General features: G+C 41.0%; 2 pseudogenes; both read right to left on the reverse strand.

The window, feature by feature from the left end:
* LOC124973408 (zinc finger protein 14-like) overlaps nucleotides 1-23,323 on the reverse strand; it is a 70,764-nt pseudogene that overhangs the window by 14,177 nt on the left and 33,264 nt on the right.
* On the reverse strand, nucleotides 9,671-11,676 carry LOC124973414 (zinc finger protein OZF-like; annotated as a pseudogene).

Raw genomic sequence — 23,323 nt, forward strand, 5'->3', positions numbered from 1 at the left:
ATTTAGTCATCAAAACTTGTACTTTTAGGGTTGGGGATATAGCTCAGTTTGTAGAGCGTTTGCCTTGCAAGCACAAGGCTATGGGTTCAATCCCCAGAACCACAAAAAAAAAAAAAAAAAACAAAAAAAAAAAAAAAAACAAAACAAACAAACAAAAAAAAAAACAAACTTGTGCTCTGAACCAGAGCAATCAGACTGGTGAAAGAAATTGAAGGGATACGAATATGAAAAGAAGAACTCAAACTATCACTATTTCTCATGCCATGAGTCTAAATTTAGAAGACCAAAAAAATCCCACCAGAAACTTCTAGAACTCCCTAATGAATTCAGCAAAGCAGTAGAATATTAAAAAATACACAAATCAACTGCATTTCTACACATAAGTGATGAACACACTGCAAGAGAAAATCGGTGAAAAACCTCATTCACGATAGCCTCAACAATAAAATACTTGGGAATCAATCCAAAAAAAGAGGAGAAAGACCTGTACAATGAAAACCACACAACACTCAAGAAAGAAATTGAAGATGACCTTGGAAGAAAAGAAGATCTTCAATGCTCCTAGACATACTTAATATTGTCAAAATGGCCATATTATCAAGAGTGTAATACAGATTCAATGCAATTCCTACTAAAATCCAAGTGGCAATTTTCATAGAAAAAGAAAAACCAATCATGAAATACATGTGCAAAAATAAGAGACTCAGAATACTCAAAGCAAGCGTTAGAAGAATGAAGCAGAACACATCACAACATTGCACATTATACTACAGAGCAATAGTAACAGAACTGGCATGATACTGGAACAAAAATAGACATGTAGACCAAAGGTACAAAATAAGATACACAGAAAATTCCACATAAATAAAATTGTCACCAAAATAGTCATGTAGAACAAAGGTACAAAATAAGAGGGCAAGGAGATAAACTAAAAAACCACAGTTATCTCACACTAAGCAAAGGTGGCAAAAATACACTTTGGAAAAAACATAGCTTATGGTGCTGTGAAAACTGGAAATCTATATGTAAAAAAAATGACATTAAACCTCTGTCTCTCACAGTGCCCAAAACCCAACTCAAAAGTGGATTGAAGACTAAGGTACTAAAACAGAGACCTTGTGCCTAAAAAATGAAAAAGCAGGCCCAAATCTTCATCATGTTGGCTTAGGACCTGACTTCCCTAACAAGACCTCTAGAGTGGAAGAAATAAAATTAAGAATTAATAAATGGGATGAAATCAAACTAAGAAGTTTCTTCTCAGCAAAGAAATCAATCAATGAGAAGGGAGAGCCTACAGAATGGGAGAAAATCTTGATCACATGACCTTCAAATAGAGCACACATCTCCAGGATGTATAAAGAACTCAAAATATTTAATAAAATAAGCAAATAATCCAATCAATAAAAGGGTTAAGGAACGGAGCAGAAACTTCACAGACGATAGACATTTGAACAAAAAATGTATGAAAAAATGTTCATCGTCTCTTTTAATAAGAGAAATGCAAATGAATACTACTATAAAATTTCATCTCACTCTAGTCAGAATGGTTATCAAGAGTACAAGCGGAGCTGAAGAAATAGGGCCTTTTAGAGAGCGCTCGCCTAGCATGCACAAGGACTGTGGTTCAAATTCCCGGCCGCTCAAAGGAGAAAAAAAAAAAAAAAAAAAAAAAAAAGTACAAGCAACAAGACGTTGGTGAGGATGTGGGGGAAAAGGTACACTCATACATTGTTGTTGAAACTTCAGATTGGTGCAACCACTTTGCAAAGCTGTATGGAGATCTCTTGGAAAACTTGGAATACAGCCACCATTTGACCCAGCTATGTCACTCCTTGGTTTATACCCAAAGGACTTACAATCAGCATACTACAGTGATGCAGCCACATCAATGTTTACAGCAGCTCAATTCACAAGAGCTAAACTATGGAACCAACGTAGATGCCCTTCAACAGATGAATGAATAAAGAAAATATGGTACATATACACAATGGAATATTACTTAGTATTAGAAAAGAATGAAGTTATGGCATTTGCAGGTAAACTAAAGAATACCTTGCTAAGTGAATTAACCCAATCCCCAAAAAACTAAAGGTCAAATGTTTTCTCTGATAAGGGGACGCTGATCCACAGTACGGCATAGGTAGGGGAGAATAAAGGAAATGTGAATTATGCAGAGCAAAGTGAAGGGAGAGGTGGGGTGCTGAGGATGGGAATGAGATAGACATACATATATATGGAAAATTAAAAAAAAAGATTTTCTGGTTTAAAGTTGCTATAGATAGTATGATGAATCTCTTGGGGAAATGTGAATGAATAGTACGTGAGATTTTCCTACATTATTTGCGCAACTAAGTATAAATCTGTAATTATTTCAAAATAAAATTTTAAAAAAGGAGAAAAAAACTTGTATTCATTGTGTACACTCACTTACTAAAACAGAGGTATAAGATTGCAATTATCAAGAAAGGCATCAGAAAATAAAAACACCCTTCTCACTGTTGAGTCCAGGAAGGAAGGAGTGCTCCCAGATTACCCTTAATGTCTTTGTAGGGTGCATATCTAATATATGGAATCATGAAGCCATACTACCTAATGTGCAGAAGAGAGCTAATATTAGTTTTCCTGACAGTATCTTTCCTTAGAAATCCCTGAAGACAAAGTTGAACATGCCAATAGGGAGAGCTAAGTTTTTGGGAGGGATCCCACCAAACAAAGCATTTTCGCTGACTCATACTGATTGACAGTGTATGGAAACAAAATACTATTTACTGACCATTTGTTTTATTTTGGAAATCCTATTACTATATTCCACTCTTACGTTAGAACTTAAAGGATCAAAGTACGCCCATGTCAAAGAAAAAAAAATAGAAAAAGAAAAAGAAAGGAACAAAAAGAAAGAAAATCCTTTGAATAAAGAGTCTAAGAGCTTACTAGTAGTAGACATTTCACTGATGTGGTCACAACATGGTAACTGGCGATTGAGTTCATCCTGTGTGACTACACCAAGAAAACAAGTAGAATGGATAGGTGCTTCACTCTGGATCAAATTCAACCAACTAGTACATAAGTTGGAACCATCAAGAAACAATTTGATGATATACTCCAATGAATATCAACATACAATGGGATATGTGGCAAATACTTTTTCTGACAATTAACAAACAGAATTACAGTTATCGACAAAAAGTACATGTCCAAGTCCAATAAGAATTAAGAAATGTGTAACACCTATCATATTCTAGACAGCAGACTGTTGGATTAGCCAATATACAGCCATGTACCATAGAACAATGTTTTTCTCAAAGACACTTTTGATTAACAATGGGCTACACATACATGGTTATCCATAGTAAAGGAATTATTAATGTGTAGGTAGGGATGGTTGTACAGACAAACCTAACACATGACCACTTTGGTATCTTGCAAAGTAAATGCTGTGCACGGTTATAGTCTAGGAAGCACTGGTGCCAGAGAGCCAAGCTACATAATACGCTATTCATTCTAGGACTGGCTAAATACACTATGGTGTTTGTGTGATGGGGAGCAAGCCTAAAAGTGCATGTTCAGAGGGCTTAAGTGACTGAGACTATAAATAAAAAACTTGTATATTATCCTACTGGACACAGCATAGTATTACCAAGGAGATGAACAAAGAGATACAACAAGAAAAATTTTAGTGGCTTGAAATTCATATGGAAAATTGAATAATGACATAAAAGGTATTGTAGGAAAGTAGGAACATTCATATGCAATATAAAAGATGAGTCATGACAAACAGGTATCTAATTGAAAAAAATGCATCATTTCCCTCAATTCCAGGGACAAATATTAATTCATTATAGATTTGTGAAATACAAAACTAAAACAGTTTCAGAAGTTTGCAGAGAAATTTTTTCTAAGGGAATAGAAAAGCACTTTTACATAAGAACAGTAAGCAATAATGAAGAATAACAAATTCAAACATATTAAAATTAGGGAAAGTAAAAGATGAAAACAAGTTGGAAGAGAAGCCTACAATACATGGGACATGACAGAGCCAGGGTAGAGAGTGAGATGAATAAATGCCTAACTGAAGTTGAAAATAGCCAGGACATGAAACAGAGGGTGAAAGTGGCATTAACTTGTTTAGAAACAATCTGTCAAGTCTTCAACAACAAAATTACAAAATTCTTCTGAAAGAAATGATATATGTAAAGATAGTTGGTATTTGTGAGGATAAGGAATTATCCAAATTAACCATGGTCAGTTCAATCACTTTCCAATTGTGAAAGTGGGGAGGGTCCCAGGGATTGAACTCAGGGGCACTCCGTCACTGAGTCACATCCCTAGCCCTATTTTGTATTTTATTTAGAGACAGGGTCTCACTGAGAGGCTTGGAGCCTCGCTTTTGCCAGTGTTGCCTTTGAACTCTGGATCCTCAGCCTCAGCATCCTGAGACACTGGGATTATAGGTATGTGCCACCATGCTCACAACCAATGACATTTCTCCACAAAAATAAGAAGTATCATTCTAATGTTCACATGGAATCACAAGGACTCAAAAATGGAAGAAAAAAACAACGTGAAAAGCATCATATTTCCTGATTTCAAAACCTGCTCAACATACAGTAACAGAGACAGTGTAGCTCTGGTTAAAGGCAGACACATACAGCAGTGGAGGAGAATGGGGGCCCAGGACAAGGCTGACCCAGAGAAGGAAAGGATGTGCCACAAGGGGCCAGGGTCACTCCAGGGGAACCAGACCTCTGGGGAATGAATGGCTGGCAAACTTGCTGTTCATATCAACACCTGAAGTCAGAGCCTCACCTCACAGTACACGTGCACAGGAAATCCATGGGGACCAAAGTCCTGAAGTAAGATGTAAACCTCACTGTTAGGGTGACTGGATGGGGGCAGGGCATCAAGGAGCCTGCACATGCCCGAGGGAGCAACCAATCAGAAGCTGACAAATGACCACAGCCAATCCCAGGAGGACAAGGAATTCTTGAGCTTCCCCTCCCCCACCCAAGTTAGACATCCCAGACTTATGGAGCCATGTGCACCTTCTCAGGTCCAGCACCCTGGTGGACTGGCGAGCCCAAGAGCGGTCCTGAAATAGTTTCTTTTTGGTGCACATCTGCCCTGTCTGTTCTCCAGTTACCATTTACTGATCAGGTTACCCTAGTTTGCTCCTACACTCAACGATTCTTAGGACAAAATGCAGACACAGGTCTCACAAGACAGATTTGGGAATGGTTTCCGGAATATGATACCATCTTCACGATTAAGGAGAATATACAAACATGATTTGACCAAAAACTGTTTTCAGTTCTGTCATCTGTAACAATGAGTCTGGAACTGAAGGACACTAGCTAAGTGAAATAAGCCAGGCACAGAGACACCATGTGCTCTCACTCACATGGGAGCTGCAAGCTGACTTCACAGTAAGTACAGAGTACTTACCAGAGGTGAGGAAGACAGGGGAGGGAGAAGATGGGACCAGGGAAGGAGGCTGGGCATCAGGGACCAGAATGCACCCAGCAGGAGCCAGCAGGACTGCCCTCCAGCACAGCAGGGGGACCACAGTGCACTGCATGTCACTGTACTATTCATAGTGAAGCTGGGGGAGCAGAGCACAGACACCAGGAAAGGACAAATGTTAGGAGACGGAAGTGTGGGTGGCCTGATCTGATCAAAAAGCACTGGGACGGGTGTGCAGCTAGCTCACTGCACCTCATCTGCATGTGAAATTTAACAGTGAATCAACACCAAAAAGTGAAAACTCTGTCCTTTGTGGGACACCATCAGCAGAGTGCATGGAACCTCAGAGAACTGTAGAAAATACCTGGCCATCAGGTTTCTGGAGAGGTGGTGATACCTGGGAAGAAGATCTTCATAGTCCAAAACAACCTACATTGTCATCAATTCTTGGACTCCAAATTCACCTACCACGTACTTTGTGGAAATGTACCACTTCTATGCACCAACAATGACAGATTTATTTTTCTCTTTTCACTAGGAGCATTGTTCAAGCAAGCACACAAATATTCATTTGAAATCAATTTTTTAAAAATGTGAGGTTTCAGAAATATTCTACACATGCTCAGATGAATCAGAAAGATGAGAACTCAAATCAAATGGAAAAAAAAGGCAAACGAGGTACTTTTCGGAAATCTACTTCTTTTTACGCTTTTAGAATATTTTACTTTGCTCATGTGTGAATAAATATACTTCACATTTGAGTAAACCTGGTCTCAAATAAATAAGCAGCACATTTCAGATGAGAAACACAAAGGACTGGTGCTGAGGGAGCACAGACATGTCAGGATCCATGGCCAGAGAAAGTCCCTGCCAGCTGGACCTCCTCCCACCTGGTCCTGCTCACTGAAATACTCCCTGGCCGCCCTCCCAGGAGACCTGCACCAGGACTCCATCTGTGAGGCTTTTCAGGTTTGCACAGCACTGCACTGGGCTGGGTGGCTCTCATGCTCTGGAGAGTTCTTGCTCCTTGACAACTGTGAGAGATGCAAGGGGCAGGAATCACTGCTGACCTGGCCCTCAGCACCAGCATCCACAGGCTGCTGCCCACCTGTCTCCAAGGAAGGAGAACAGGGCTTGGGGGAGACCATGTCCCAAGGAGGTTGCTGTCTAGATGAGTCCTGTTCCAGGAGATTCTCAGCCCTGGGGCCTCCAGCTGCTCCCCTGGCAGGCTGCACCCCACACCTCAGGCTGTCCTCTAGAAGGAGCTGACCCAGGGCCTGAAATTGCCTGCACCCTGCAGGACAAAGAGTGGCAGCTTGTGGCAGTCCAGGAAAGGACAGAGCCTGAGGACACAGGACCCCGTGGGGTGTGCAATGGACACCTGTGCACAAGTTGTTCTGATGAGGTGTCTACCTGGGGAAGGTAAAGGAAGAGGAGCACAAAGAGCAGTAACAGTAGAGTTCCAGGTGACTGCTCTCTGCTTTCCCATCATGGCAAATTCATGAACAATCTTTCATGCTCTGCCCAGTTGAATTCAGTATGAGGCTAAGGGGTTGGTAATGCTGGAAACTGAAGGGGAAATCAGAGTCTGGAAATGTGAACAGCTGGAGTTTTGAGGATCAACTGAGAGCCTGGCAGTGACTAGGTGGGGAAAGCAGGGTGGCATTCAGGAGAAGGAAGGAAAGGGACCCCTCATTTAGCATCCTCCACCCAGGAGCCCACACCTCAGTCAGGAGACCCTGAGGCCCTCTGCCTTCACTGCACACTCAGAGCCTCGGGCAGGGGTCCAGCTGTGCACAGAGGGCTCTGCCAAAGTGGCTGCAGAACAGGCACCACACTGGGAACCACCCTGGACCAGCCCACACCAAGGCCTGAAGGCAGCAGGGCTGAGCTGGAGCAGCACCTGACTCAGCTCTGGGTGGGCCCACTCTGGAGCTGACAGAGGGAGGCCAGAGTCCAGCCACCCCTGGCTCCCACCAGTCCTAACCAGCCCACCTCCCCCAGGAGTCCCAGCCCCACCACTCACCATTTCCTGCATTCTGGGGAGTCCAGACATCCTTCCTGGGGATCTCACAGCACCTGCAGCTCAGAGGGACCGTCTCAGCCAGAGCCACTGGGGCCTCACACAGCAGAGGAGACCCAGTCCTGGACATGGATTCTGAGCTGCACAGGGTGAGAGATCAAGGCCTGTGACTGTGGAAGGCCACCCTCTCCCACCAGCTGCCTGCTTACTGCCCAGGGCTACACAAGACCTCTCTCTCACCCCAGCCACACATGCACACTGTGGGGTCTGAGTGACAGGGGATGGATCAGACTCCTGGATAAGTGAGGGCAGAAGGACAGGTTCTTGGCAAAAGACCATATCAGGCAGGGTTTCTTCCCTGCAAGGGGACCTGCCCCACCATGGGGATATTTCCACTCAGGCAGATTTAAGCACTTTCCCAAGTAGTTCCTGTCACCTTCCTGCTCTCAGGAGACTCTTCCTGCATCTTCTGCTTAGACAAAGGGTCACAAGTATGTGTGAGGAATTAGACACCTGGTCTCCAAGGCAGTTGATCCCAATCTCAGAGAAGGTGGGATCCAGATCAGGTCAGACTGGAAAGGAGGGAGATAGGCAGCTTTCACTTGGGAAGAGGCTGCGGCTGCATGGCCAAAGTCTCCTCACACTTTTCCTCTCAGTCAACTAATTTCCAGGCAAGAAAATAAAAAGACAACAATACAATTATTGAATGCTTTACATGGGAATAAAAGGAAATAAACAGAAAGAAGAGCAAACATTTGAACCACATCAGGTAAGGAGCCTGATTCACCCACAGAATGAAAACTGCTGGTGGATCATACCTGTAATCCTCATGGTTGGGGAGGCTGAGACAGCAGGATCACAAGTCCAAAGCCAGCCTCAGCACAAGGAAGTGAGACCCTCTCTCTGAATAATAAAAATTAGGGCTGGGGATGTGGCTTAGTGGTAGTGTGCCGCTAAGCTCAAAACCTGGAAAAAGAAAAAAGAGAAAAGAAAAGAAAATGCACTCGTAGAGAGATGAACACATTCCCAAAGTTGGGAGACTGACTCTGACTGATGAAATGCAGCTCCAGGAAGACTTAGTCCTTGGTGACCAGGACGGGACTATTATTTCATAAGGTATATTTTCAATGATACTCCCTTTTCCTTCAACTTCTGGGATTCTGAGAATGTGAACATTTGTTCACATATTATTATCCATAAGCCTACTAGACTTTCATTTATTTTAATTGCTTGTTTGGTTGGTTATTTGGTCTGACTGGGTAAATTAAAAAGACATCTCTTTAAGTTCAGAAGTTCTTTCATCTGCTCGTTAAATCTTTGGTGCAAACGTTCTATTAATTTGTTTTTAATGGTTCACAGTTGCAAATTTCTCATTGCTGCTTTTTTGATATATTTTTTCATTGTTGATGGACTTTGATTTTATTAATTTATTTCTATGTAGTGCTAAGAATTGAACCAAGTTTCTTACACATGCTGGGCAAGAAAAACAGAGCCACAATCCCAGCCCCTGATAGGTTCTGTTTTGTGACTTCTATGTATTTGGGGAATTTTCCATTCATAGCCCGAATTTCTTTTACCCATTACTTCTTATCATTCGTGTATATTTGCTGACATCTTACTGATGATCAATCACCATTGTAAATTCTTTCTCGGGTTTTTCACAGCTGTCCCTCAAGTGCAGATCTATTCCTGGGGAGACATTTTCCTCATTGAAGGTGCCATGTTTCCACTCTTGATTCTGTGTCCAGTCACTGATATCTGCACCTCTGGTAAATTGCATGGAGTGGATTTTGTAGGAAGGATTTTTTATGTAGATGAACTATAGGATGTTAGTTGTACAGGTGCTTTGAATTTGGCTACAGGGAGCTAAAAAATAGTCTGGGTGATTCATTTTTTATTTATGTCCACATTGTGTGAGTGCCTTGATATTCTGAGTACAGTTTGTAAAGGTAGTTACCCAACTTTTCAGTGAATGTAAGCATACAAAGTTGCGTGTCCTCTGGCTCCAGGGCCAGACCCTGATGGCACTGAAGCTTTTGGTGGCAACTGCCACCATCTTGAAAACATCCCAAGACAAGAGCCCACGCAGCACTAGGGTTTTTGGCACCAGCACCTCGGGTCTGAAATCTGTGGGCTGTGGAGACCATGGCTGTGCTTCTGATGATTGTGCAAGTTGTATTTGGAAGGTTGGCACTGGTATCCATGCCCCTGGAGGTGGGAGGTGTGTATGGGGGCAGCTCCATAGGTCCCATGGATTTTGAACAGGTGGTACAGAGGCCGGTGGTTTGAGATCTGCAATCCTGAACATGCAGAATGTGACTGAAAAAGCCTTCAGTTCATGTGAGGCCCACTCAGGTCAGAAACCATCCTTTGGCATTGGTAGTTACAATCCTAGGGTTACATGACAGAGTCAAGCTGGAGTGATGTCAAGGCTAGTTTCAAGAAGAGCACCAGCAGTCCCAAGGTCATTGGCTGGGTCTTTAACACAAAGGCTTTACCATATTGTTTACATTTATCAGAGGTCTCTCCAGTATGAGTTCATTCTTCTACATGAACAGAAGCAGAACTAGTGAAGGCTTTACCACACCATGTGCATACACAGCATTCTTCTCCAGCATAAATATTTGTGTGTACACAGAGTCCACAGGAACAAGTCTTTCCCACATTGTTTACAATCACGAGGTTTTTCCCCAGTATGGGTTTTTTCATGTATTTGAAAATAAGCCAAACTTGTGAAGGTTTTACAATATTTACCCTCATAGGGCCTTTCTCCACTCTGATATTGTGCATGTATTTGAAGAAAAAGAAAAAAAAAAAAAAGAATGTTTTACCACAGTTATTTATATTCATGAGGTTTCTATGCAGTGTGAATCTGTTCATGCACATGCAGATAAGGAGGACCACTAAAAATTTTACCACGTGGTTGACATACAAAGGGATTATCCCCAGTATGAGATTTTTCATGGGAGTGAAGGTTACTGGATGAAGCAAAGGCTTTCCCACATTGTTTACATTCATAGGGCTTCTCTCCAGTATGAGTTTTTTCATGGGGGTGAAGGTTACCGGATGAAGCAAAGGCTTTCCCACATTGTTTACATTCATAGGGCTTCTCTCCAGTGTGAGTTCTTTCATGGATTTTAAGGCAACCAGAACTACTGAAGGCTTTCCCACATTGTCTGCATTCATACGGCTTCTCTCCAGTATGAGTTCTATCATGTATTTTAAGGCAAGTAGAACTACTGAAGGCTTTTCCACATTGTTTGCATTCATAGGGTTTCTCTCCAGTATGAGTTCTTTCATGTATTCTAAGGCAAGTAGAACTACTGAAGGCTTTCCCACAGTGTTTACATTCATAGGGTTTCTCTCCAGTATGAGTTCATTTATGTATTTGAAGGTAAGAGGACATAGTGAAGGCTTTCCCACATTGTTTACATTGATAGGGCTTCTCTCCTGTATGAGTTCGTTCATGTATTCGAAGGTAAGAGAAACTACCAAGAGATTTTCCACATTGTTTGCATTCATAGGGCTTCTTTCCTGTATGAGTTCGTTCATGTGTGTGAAGCTGACTGAACTGAGTGAAGGCTTTGCCATACTGCTTACAGTCATAGGGTTTCTCTCCAGTATGAGTTCGCTCATGTATTTGAAGGGAAGAGGAAGTAGTGAAGGCTTTTCCACATTGTTTACATTCATAGGGCTTCTCTCCTGTATGAGTTCGTTTATGTATTTGAAGGTAAGAGGAAGTACTGAAGGCTTTTCCACATTGTTTGCATTCATAGGGCTTCTCTCCTGTATGAGTTCGTTCATGTATTTGAAGGGAAGAGGAAGTAGTGAAGGCTTTTCCACATTGTTTACATCTATGAGGTTTCTCCACATTATGAGTTTGCTCATGTACTTTAAGGTCAGCCAAACTAACAAAACCTTCCCAACAATGCTTACATCTGCAAGCTGTCTCTCCAGAATGAGAAACGTGAATGTAATGGAAGTCATTTGAACTAGTAAAGGACTTCCCACCTTGCTTACATCCATATAACTTGTCTCTAGTATAAGATTCTTGATATTTTTCAAAACACCTGGAAGAACTGAACTCTTCTCCACATGTCAAACATCCATATAATCCATTTACAGTGTACACTGACACTTTTCTTTGAACATTTGAGAGAGACATGAAGGATTTTCTGTTCTGTTTAAGTTCATATGGCTTACCTCCACACTCCTCATTCTCATGTGGTTTGTTTGCAGAGTGAGATATGATGGGCCTGTTAAGGAAAGAAAGATATATGAAGATTGCTGCACAAACTACTTTCACATGGACTTTCTAGCAGGGATGTCCCCTTAAGAGTAAAATTTGGAATCTCACTGAAAGGTTTTCTGCAATGAGTACATTTTTTAATTTTTCCAGCGCCTACCATATGACTTCTGTTAAAAAAAATTACATGGACAATATGTGATTGGCTTATTAATACTCTGATGTTTATTCATAGGCATTGGATTAACACTATTACCAAATTCAGGGAATGTACTGGTTTTCTGTCATGTCTATAATGTTTGAAAGTCAATGCCAGGATTAGTTCACAACACAGCTTCTCCATAGGTACTACTAAAACAGTAGTACTATAAAGGCAGTTAAATAGCACTGTCAAAAATTCAATTATATTAGAACCACTAAACACGTATCTCACATTAAAGTTCAGATTTGGTAAAAACACAATAACTATAATTCGTACCATGCTTGTTTTATTTGCTTGTTTGTAAAATTACAAGACATGCTAGAATTCCCTCAAGGCACTCTGTTTCCTCTCATGAGTACAAATTACCTGAGATCTCTTCCGGGATTTGTGTTCTGATCTTCAAAGTTCTGGTCCTCCCATTTGTCTCCTAAAATATAGACCCAGAACAGTCATTATGAATCATCATCACTTCAGAATGAATGGGATTGACAATGTGGACAATGGTAATGCAACAATAAAGATTATATAAACAAGGGAATAAAAAAGAATTATGGTATTTATGCTGCTCAGTATGATGACATTAGACTGAATTTATTTCCCAAAGTACTCCCTTTACACATTTGAAATCAGTGAGGAAAAAATAAAAACCTCCCAGGTGCTCTGTATTTGATTATGTAATGAAACATCATCCTTACCTATAGAAGCCAGGTTCCTAAGGACTTCCTGCATCACATCTCTGTGAAGATTCTTCTGGGAAGGATCCAGCAAAGCCCATTCCTCCTGGGTGAAGTTCACGGCCACATCCTCAAAGACCACTGAGTTCTAAAAAGTCCCACAAAAATGTAGGGCAGGCCAGGAGAAACTGGCAACATGAGGGCTCTGTTTTCAACATGTGAGATGTTCTCACAATTCTGTGTTCTCCAAATATTTATTTCATTATTTGGTGATTTAGCTTTGTACTCTCTCTCTGCACTCACTTCCCCAAACAAGCATTCTAACATAAGACTTAAAACTATCCAGAAAAGCATCATTAGAGGAAAAACGCCCTTCTTGTTTTAGAGTTCATGGAGTAAAGTTTGCTTATAGGTCACCCCTAACATCTTTGCAGGCTGCATGTCTACTACATGGAATAATGAAGCCCTAATATCTCCTTTGCAGAAGAGAGTGAATATTAGTTCTCCTGACAGTATCTATCCTTAAAAATCCCTGATGACAAAGTGGTACTCTAGCTGGTAGGGGGAGCTAAAAATTTGGGAGGGATCCTGAAGTGTTATGGAACACAATATTCATGCATGATAGCCCATGAAGAGAAATGGAGAGAGGTGCAGCTTGGGAGGAGGGAGAGAAAACTAGCCAAGGATTAACCTCCTAGCAGACCCTTTCCTGATAAGGATGGGCCCTGGGGGAAAGGAGCAGATACTGAAAGCTTGGTCCTATAACCCAGATGTTACCCCATGGAAAATTAGTCCTACCCTATAAAACCAAAATCCCCTCTGTAACTGAGAGCCGCTTTTGCATCAGATGCCAAAGTCTGTGAATGAATAAAGGCTTCTCTGAATCCACTGAGGTCTGCATCCCATCCTATTGAGTTTACAGATCCAACACCAAACTAAGCATTTACACTGACTCACAGTGCTTGAAGTGTGGGTAAGCAACACAGTATTTACTAAATGTTTGCTTTCCTATAGAAATTCTGTTATTTTGTTCTTTTACATTAGAACCTCAAATATCAAAGTTCCCTCACCCATCAAAAAAAAAAAAAAAGGACAATCTTCTGAGTGAGCAAAGTGTCTACGAACTTCCCCATTAGACAACATTTCATTTAGGTGATCACAGCATGGTCATTGGGGATTGAACTCACCCTGCGTGACTACACCAAGAGAACAAGTAGAATGGAAGGTACTTCACTCCTGATCAAATTTAACCAACTAGTAAACAAGAACTGTGATCAATAAACAATTTGATAATTTCTTCCAATTAATATCAAAATACAATTGGATAAGTGTCAGATACCTTTTCTGACATTTAAAAACCATCCCCAGTCATCAACAGAAAGTCCTTTTACAAGCCCAATAGGAAGAAGAAATGTGTAACACCTATTAAGGTCCTAGACAGCAGCAGGCTGTGGGCTTATCCAATACACAGTCCTGTGCCATATAACAATGTTTTACTCAAAAACAATTTGGTTCATAATGGGTTACATATATGGTGATCAGTAATAAAGAGTTACTATCAGCTTTGTGGGGATGGTGGGACAACCCAACCTAATGCATGATCACCTTCGGTGTCTTGTAAAGGAAATGCTGTGCAGGGCTCTGACCATGGAAGCATCGTCACCATAGAGTCTAGATATGTAATAGGGGACTCATTCGAGCATTGTGTAAATACACTATGGTGCTTGTACAATGGGGAGGAACCTAAAAATTAAGTTCCACAATGTTTCCATGATCTGTGACTGTAATTAACCAACTTTTAAATTATACAACTGGACACATGTAAGATTAGCTGAGAGATAAACCAAGAGATGAACCAAAAAAAAAAGGGAATTTTCAGTGGCTTGAAATTCATATAACAAATTGACTAATGACATGAAAATTGTTGTAGAGGAGTGGAACATTACATAAAAGTTTAAACATATGTCAAGACAAACTGCTATCCAATTGAAAAATGGATATTATCTCCCTCAATTTGTGGACAAATAATTCATTATACATTGTGATATGAAATACAAACTAAAACATTTTTAGGAATATTGTTCTAGAGAAATATGAAAAACAATTTTACATAGAGTAAGCAATAATGAAGAAGAATGAGAAATTCAAATATATTAAATTTATAGGAATTAAAAGCTGAAAGAAAGTGGAGGAGAAACCTGGAATACACGCAACATCAGTGAGTCACAATATCAGGCCTTAAACTACACTCCAGAGGAACAGTACAAAGATGGGATGGATATGGCACCAAAATAGACCTGTAGACCAGGAGTACAAAATAGAAGACACAGAGAAAACCCACATAAATACAGTTACCTCATACTAAACAAAGGTGCCAAAAACATACAATGGAGAAAACTAATGGTGCTGGAAAAACTGGAAATCCATATGTAGCAAAATGAAATTAAACTGCTATCTCTCACTATGCACCAAACTCACCTCAAAGTAGATCAAAGACTAGAACAGAGACCCCATTCCTAAGAGAAGAAAAAGTAGACCCAAACCTTCACCATGTCATCTTAGGACATGACTTCCTTAACAGGACCCCTAAAGCACAAGAAGTAAAATTAAGAATCAATAAATGGGATGATTTCAAACTGAAAAAGTTTCCTCTCAGCAAAGGAAATAATCAGTAACATGAAGAGAGAGTATACAGAGTGAGAGAAAATCTTTACCACAAGCACTTCACATAGAGCACCAATCTCCAGGATATATAAAGAACTCAAAGAACATCAAAAAAAAAAAAAAAAGTAACTCAATCAATATAGGGGCTAAGCCACTCAACAGACACTTCACAGAAGATGAAATATAATGGATTGATGAACATATGAAAAAGTGTTCATCACGTCTAGCAATTAGAGAAATACAAATCAAAACTGCTATAAAAGTCCATCTAACTCCAGTCAGATGAAATTACCAAGAATTCAAGCAATAACAGGTGTTGGTGAGGATGTGGGGAAAAAGGTACACTCACACATTGTTGGTGGAACTGCAGATTGGTGCACCATTATGGAAAGCAGTATGGAGATTCCTAAGAAAACTTGGAATGGAAGCACCATTGACCAAGTTAACCCACTTCTTGCTTTATACTCAAAGGACTAAAAATCAGCATAACACAGTGACACAGCCACATCAATATTTATAGCAGCTCACATCACAATAGCTAAACTATGGAACCAACCTAGATGCTCCTGAAGAGATGAATGGATAAATAAAATGAGGTGCAAATACACAATAGAACATTACTCAGACTTAAAGAAGAGTGAAGTTATGACATTTGCAGGTAAATGGATAGAACTAGAAAATATCATGCTAAGTGAAATAAGCCAATCTCAAAAAACCAAAGGCTAAATGTTTCCTCTGATAAGCAGATGCTGATCCATAGTGGGGGATGGGTAGGGAAGAATGAAGGAACTTTGGATTGAACAGAGGGGAGTGAGTGGAGGAATGGGGTCAGTGGCAATGGGAAGGATGGCAGGCTGGGACTGACATTAATACCTTATATGCATGTATGATTACACTCCTGGTGCGACACAGTCCCATATATAGAATAAGAAGTTGTGCTCCATTTCTGTAAATGCGTCAAAATGCACTCTACTGTCATGTACAACTAATCAGAACAAATAAAACAGGTTAAAAAATTTAAAAAACAAAATTACAGAGCACAAGTCTCACAATCTTGGAATTCGGAATGGTTTATGGGATGTTATATCATCCACGTGATTCATGAAAGAACAGTAGATGAACATGATTTCACCAAAAACAGCTTTCAGTCCTGTCATCTGCAGCAATGAGTCTGGAACTGAAGGACAGCAGCTAAGAGAAATAAGCCAGGCACAGAGACACACCATGTGCTCTCACTCACATGGGAGCTGCAATTTGATTACACAGTACTCATGAGAGGTAAGGAAGAGAGGGAAAGGAGTAAATGGTGTGGCATCAGGGACAAGAATGCGCTCAGGAGGAGTAAGCAGGACTACCTTCCAGCACAGAAGGAGGACCACAGTGCAAAGTATGTCACTGTGCATTTCAAATGAAGCTGGGGAAGTGATCCACAGACACCAAGAAAGGACAAATGTTAGGAGAAGGCAGAACATATTCTGTGATCTGATCAAGGCCCGCTGGGACAGGTATGTAGCTAGCTCACTGCACCTCATCAGTATGTAAAATTTAAATGTGAATGAACACCAAAAAATGAAAACTTTGTCCTTTGTGGACACCATAAGCAGAGTGAAATGGAACCCCCCAAAACTGCAGAAAATACTTGTGCATCAGGCTTCTGGAGAGGTGGTGATACCTGGAAAGAATGAAGATAAAGCAGCTGACCAAGTTCAATGAGTTGCCAGGTGCAGGGGCCCACACCTGAAATCCTAGTGGTTTGGGAGGCAGAGACAATAGGATCACAAGTTCAAACCAGTCTCACCAAAAGCAACACCCTAAGTAACTCAGTGAGACCAATCTCTAAATAAAATATAAAAGAGGGATGGGAATGTAGCTCAGTGGTCAAGTGTCCTGAGTTCAATCCCTAGTACCCACCCCTCTCCAAAAAAAAAAAAAGGCTCAACCCATCTTCACAACATAAACACCCACACACCTAGAAAAGAAGGAAAAACGCTGAGAAGCCACAGGGATCAACAAAACCCGAGGCTATGCTGCAGGACCAAAGGATCTCCCCATGACAACAAAAACGTGTCAAGGATGCCTGCTCTCACCACCTCTAGACAGCACAGCAAGAGGGTGCTACCAGGGAAATCAGGAAGACAGTCATGGTGTTCAGAACCCAGGGCAAACTCACACAGCCCCAGACACTGAGGAAAAGTCAAGGACTTCGCCAAGCAGACACAGGTGGGTGCAGGAAACACAGACTCAGACTCACTCACCTGCAGAGCCAGCAGCCACAGGCACCAAGATGGGAGGAGGCAGCACAGCCTCTGCACCTTCACCCCCTCTCCCCACCAACAGCAACCACCTCACATGGTGCACATTTGACTTGAATTTCTGGCTTCCTGCTCCCTAGAGTTACTGCAAGTGGACAGGGCATTTGATGGGGTTTCGCACGGCTGCACCTACCCTGCTCCACAGCAGGATCAACTCCTGTGAAGTCGTGGGCTCTAACAGATACGAACACACACAGGTCTCACACACCTCCTCACAGGCCCAGGACCACTCGACTTTCACAGGCTGAAGTGATCAACCCCACCTCCTACATCACAGCAGTGGCTCCTGAACCCCAAGGCATTTCCAAAAGTTAGGGTAAACCGCTTGGGTTCACAATATAGATCTATGTGAAATCCTGCAGTGCAACATTTACAGCTGCAGTACTCACGATATTTAAAACCTGGAAACTCCCAAGAGGATGATTTTTTCCCAAGGTCAGCAGTGAAAAAAATCAATATACAACAATAATAATCAATTAATAATCAAGAATAACCTTCTGTACACCTGATATACTGAAAGGAAATTAACGGAAAAGTTCATTTACAATGGTACATCAGAAATACAGAAAAAATAAAATAATAAACATAATAAGCATGAAATATATACATAATAAATAACATAATAGAAAATTATAAAACTTATTTTCTAAACTGCTATCCTTGTTGGAAAAATCCAAAGATCCAAATAAATGAAAAACCATCCCATGCTCATGAACGAAAAGCTTAACGTTATTGAGGTAGCGATACTCCCAAAAGAATCTACACATTCTACTTATTGCCAATCAGAATTGTAGGTGATGAGTTCTTTGTAGAAATTGAAAACATCAGTCAGGCATGGAGGGGCAAGACAGTAATCCAAGCAGTTCCAGAGGCTGAGGCAGGAGGATTGCAAGTTCAAAGCCAGTCTCAGCAAAAACAAGGCTAAAGCAATCCAGTGACACCCTGTCTCTAAAGAAAATACAAAATAGGACTGGGGATATGGCTCAGTGGTCGAGTTCCTGGTTCTATCCCCAGGAACACCCAAAAAATTGAAAACATCACAGGACATTGGAAATGACCCCAAATAGCACACAATGTTGAAAAACACAATAGCACTTTGACTAGCACCTCATGAGTGCAAAACCTGCCTCAAGCAACAGTAACCAGGGTGGAGTCACGGCACCAGGACTGCCATGTGGATGAGAAATCACAACAGCTCAGGGAGCAGGAGGGCAGCAAAGTCAGTGCGAGCTGCTTCACACAGAAACACAGAAATCCAAGAACCACTGCGACTCTGCAACAGTCTCAAATATCACACAACTGCATGACACAGCTCCTGTGAAACTTGGTTGGCAGCCTCTCGGCAGGATTCACCTGTCCTGCTGCACACCCTGAGACTCAGCACTAAAGTACAGGCAGCACCCTGAGTGCCCATGTGAAATCCACCTGCTGCAGGGACCCCATCACACCACAGTTCACAGTTCACAATATCCAGGTATTGAACCAGCCCAGGTGCCCATCGACCGATGAAAGGATAAAGAAAATGTGGTGTATACGCACAATGGAATTTTACACGGTCATAAAGAATGAACTTTTGTCATGGGCATGAAAATGGGTGAACCTGGATGACAACAGCCTGAGTGAAATAAGTGAGAGTCAGAGAATCAGATGTTGGACATCTCAACCCATATGTGGGAGGTACAGCAACATAAAGAAGAAACTGGGAGATCCAAGATGGCAGACTAGAGGGAGGCTGCATTCCTGTCACTCCGTAACTTGGAGTTCAAGCAGAGTATATCTGTTTCTCTGTGAGAAGTCTTTGCTGCTTATCGATCCCCTGCTGTTTACCCGATTTGTTCACTGTGAGCACCTGCAGTCTGCCAGCACATCAACTACTTTCTGAGTATAGATTGCTCACTGACTGGTGCCTATCACTTGCCATTTGCCTGCCTTTGCCTGCCCATCACCTGCATTTCACTGACCCATCACCCACCACCTGAGGTCCACCTGTGGATGGTCCGCCAGTAGCCAGCAGACTGACCACACACCGGCAGTGGATCACCAGATGCCTGCTGTTGCCTGGAAGTCCACTGTCTCAGAACTTACAGGTTTGGTTACACAGGGCTGCCACCATTTTGAGACAACAGCCAGGACCTGTACGACCACCAGGTGGCCTGACCTAGCCCCAGTTCTAGGACCCCTAAACCAAACCAACTACACCTCGCATGCAGAATCCCTGCCTGACCCACTGCACCCCACCTTTGAGACCCTCAGCTGACCATGCCCATGCTATGAGCTGCAGCTCCCCATTGGCCAACATATTTGGAAGCCACAGCGGCCATCTTGGATTACCCTGGAAGTGGAAGCTCCCATATTTAGGTGGGGTAAATCCCATCTTGAGATGCCTGCTGAACACTGGAAGTTCACTGCCAGGTTCCTCTCATACATCAGCCTACTGAAGACTGGGAGGTATATGACTGTTAAAGTGTAGATTTTTTGTTCTTTGTTTTTTTCTTCCTTTTTGAAAAATTTAAAGTTTTTATTTCTTTACTTTGATTGCTCTATTTTTCTTTTGTTTACCTGTTTCCTCAGAGTCTCTTTCTCCCTTTTCTCATGCTCACAAGCAACTTATTTTGATTATACTTTCACTCCTTCTACAATCTAGAACTTCTATATACTCTTTTCTTATCCCATTAACAGCTAAATCCTACACCCCTCCCCATCCTCTTTGTCCTCCATTAGAAACTACAGACCTTATTGGAAATCCATTTGTTATACTGAAGATAATAATTGAACTCATTCTGTTTATTATGACAATATTGTTAATAGCTTCATATGGGCTATTTGGTTTAGGCCTGCATATTGTCTGTACCTAGCACTGCTGATATTGACCTCCCCATTAAAGAAAAGGTTTCAGAAACCTACAGGGTCGCTATAAGCTTCTAGGGGGGAAAATGTAATACTCCAGATCTGCACTGTAAGAGGGGAAGATACATGAAGAACATGAGAAAACAAGAAAAGAAAATGATACAAACAAACCCTGATTCTATTCTAGTAGAATCCAGTGACAGTATGTTAGAAGAAATGTCAGAAATGGAGTTCAGAATATACATAATTAAAATGATTCATGAAGCAAAGGATGAGATAGCAGAGCAAATGAAGGCAATGAATGATTACAACAATAAAGACTTGAAAGACCAACTGCAGGAAACAAAAGACCATTTCAACAAAGAGAGAGATTCTCAAAAAACAAAAACAAAACAAAACAAACAAACAAAAAAAAAAAAAAAGAGGAGAAATTCTTGAAATGAAGGAAACAATAAACCAAATAAAAATCTCAATGGAAAGCATCACCAGCAGACTAGATCACTTGGAAGACAGAACCTTAGACAATGAAGAAAAAATATTTAATCTTGAAAACAAAGTTGCCCGAATACAGAAGATGGTAAGAAATCAAGAATGGAACCTTCAAGAACTATGGGACATCATGAAAAGACCAAATTTAAGAATTATTGGGATTGAGGAAGGCACAGAAATACAAACCAAAGGAATGAACAACCTATTCAATGAAATAATGTCAGAAAAGTGCCCAAAGATGAAGAATAAAATGAAAAATCAAATATGAGAGGCTTACAGAAAACCAAGTGCACAAAAGTGCAAAAGATCCACAGCAAGGCATATTACAATGAAAATGCCTAACACACAAAATAAAGATAGAATTTTGAAGGCTGTGAGAGAAAAGCATCAGATTAGATATAGAGGGAAACCAATACAGATATCAGAAGAGTTTTTAAAGACCCTAAAAGATAGAAGGGCCTGGAACAACATATTTCAAGCTCTGAAAGAACATGGCTATTCACCAAGAATCCTATACCCAGAAAAACTAACCTTCAGATTTGAAGATGAAATGAAAACCTTCCATGATTAAAAATAGAAAAAGAATTTACAAATAGAAAGTCTCTACTACAGAACATTCTCAGCAAAATATTCCAAGAGGAGAAAATGAAAAACAACAATGTAAGGCAGCAAAAGGAGGAACTACCCTGAAGGAAAAGTCAATCAAAGGAGAAACCAAGTCAAATTAAAACCAAAAACAAGAAAAGGAAGAACAGAACAACACACAAAGTAGTAGAAGACAGAAAATAATTGAAATCAGAGCTGAAATCAATAAAATTGAAATAAAAGAAACAATTCCAAAAATTGACAAAACAAAAAGTTGGTTCTTTGAAAAAGTAAACAAAATAGACAAACCCTTAGTCACACTAACAAAGAGAAAGAGAGAGAAAACTCAAATTACTAAAATTCATGATGAAAAAGGAAGTATCACAGCAGACATCACTTAACTATATAAAATAATGAAAAGTCACTTTGAAAATCTGTGTTCCTGTAAGGGATCCCACGGAAACCACGTCGGACACGGGAAATCACATAAGGGAATGTATTAAGCAAACAGAGAGTCTCCCTGCAGGGTAAGAGAGAAAACGAGAGGAAAAGAGAAAGGAAAGAGAAAGGGCACGTGCTACAGAGAGTGGAAAGCGAGGAGGAGGAAAAGCAAGTGTATAGGAGAGAAAAGCAAGAGAGAGAGGAAAGATGGCGGTCGAATTCCGCAGGGCTAACACAGGACCAATAACAAAGAAGGATACTGGCAAGCTGACTGATGAACCAATAGCTAGCTAGGATGTTCACAGATTGACAAGTGGTTGGGAGGCGGGGAAAATGGCTGCATCGGAAAGGGCAGGGGAATAGCTTTATACATTACATTCCCCCGTTTCTGTTTTTATAAGAAAATCTTTCGCTCTCCAGTTCTTTCCGAAGTCTTCTCTCTCCTTCCTGCCTAAGTGACTGGGGCTGGTTTTAGAGGTGAGATGTAAAAAGTCCATTCTCCTTCCAGACTTCCAAAGCAGATGGTTTTCATGGACTTCATTTCCTCTATTTGACTGATCCCCTATTTCTACATTAACTGCCTGTCCCCAGTTCTGGCTTCATTCACCCCTCTAATTTTAGGAACTCCTTTGCTGTAGGGAAAGGGGGTCGATGACCACTCTGGCTTCTTCAAGCTGAAAGGGAGCAACATGGGGCAAGCAGTTTAGAGTTCCCTTTTTAGAAATCAGGTCAATTGAGGGGTCCAAGGTAGAAGTCCGGTTGGGGAAGAGCAGGTTGTAAAGGCATGTGGGGACGGATGCTTCTATGAGAGAAGAACAAAGAGACATGAGTACTGAAATGAGATGATACAATATAAATGTTGCAGAATCTGGAACATGCCAATGCATATCATCAAGATGACAGAAGTCAATAATTCCTCACCAGGGGGTGGAAGAACTGAGAAGTCGTTCCCATAACAAGGCCTAGCAAAGGCTGGAGAGGACAAGGCCTTTATTTGGGAACTTTAACATTGTCCAGGTTATCAGGAATGTAAACACAACATTTAGTAGATCTCTATACTTCTGTTACTAGCAAACATAGATTAAGCCTACCTGTGTCTGTAGGCTTTAAACTGACTAAAACTTCTGACTCTGGCAGTTTCTCTTGATAGTTATCAGGCACATTTGTCTAAGAATCTTTCTCTTGTAGCTTTTAGTCTTTATTCTAGTGGGTTAATACAAGTGTACATCTTAAGTTACATTTAACTATTATTTCTTTTAAATGCCCAAGAATGGCTATGTTTTGGTTTTAACTGTTTTGCTAGGTGTTTAAGATCAAGTTGGTCAAAGTGACCTGTTCCTGTCTGTTAAAGAGTCAGCTCAGTTCCCACAGGGGTCACTC

The sequence above is a fragment of the Sciurus carolinensis genome (genome assembly GCF_902686445.1).
Source record: "Sciurus carolinensis chromosome 19 unlocalized genomic scaffold, mSciCar1.2 SUPER_34, whole genome shotgun sequence".
Lineage (NCBI taxonomy): Eukaryota > Metazoa > Chordata > Mammalia > Rodentia > Sciuridae > Sciurus > Sciurus carolinensis.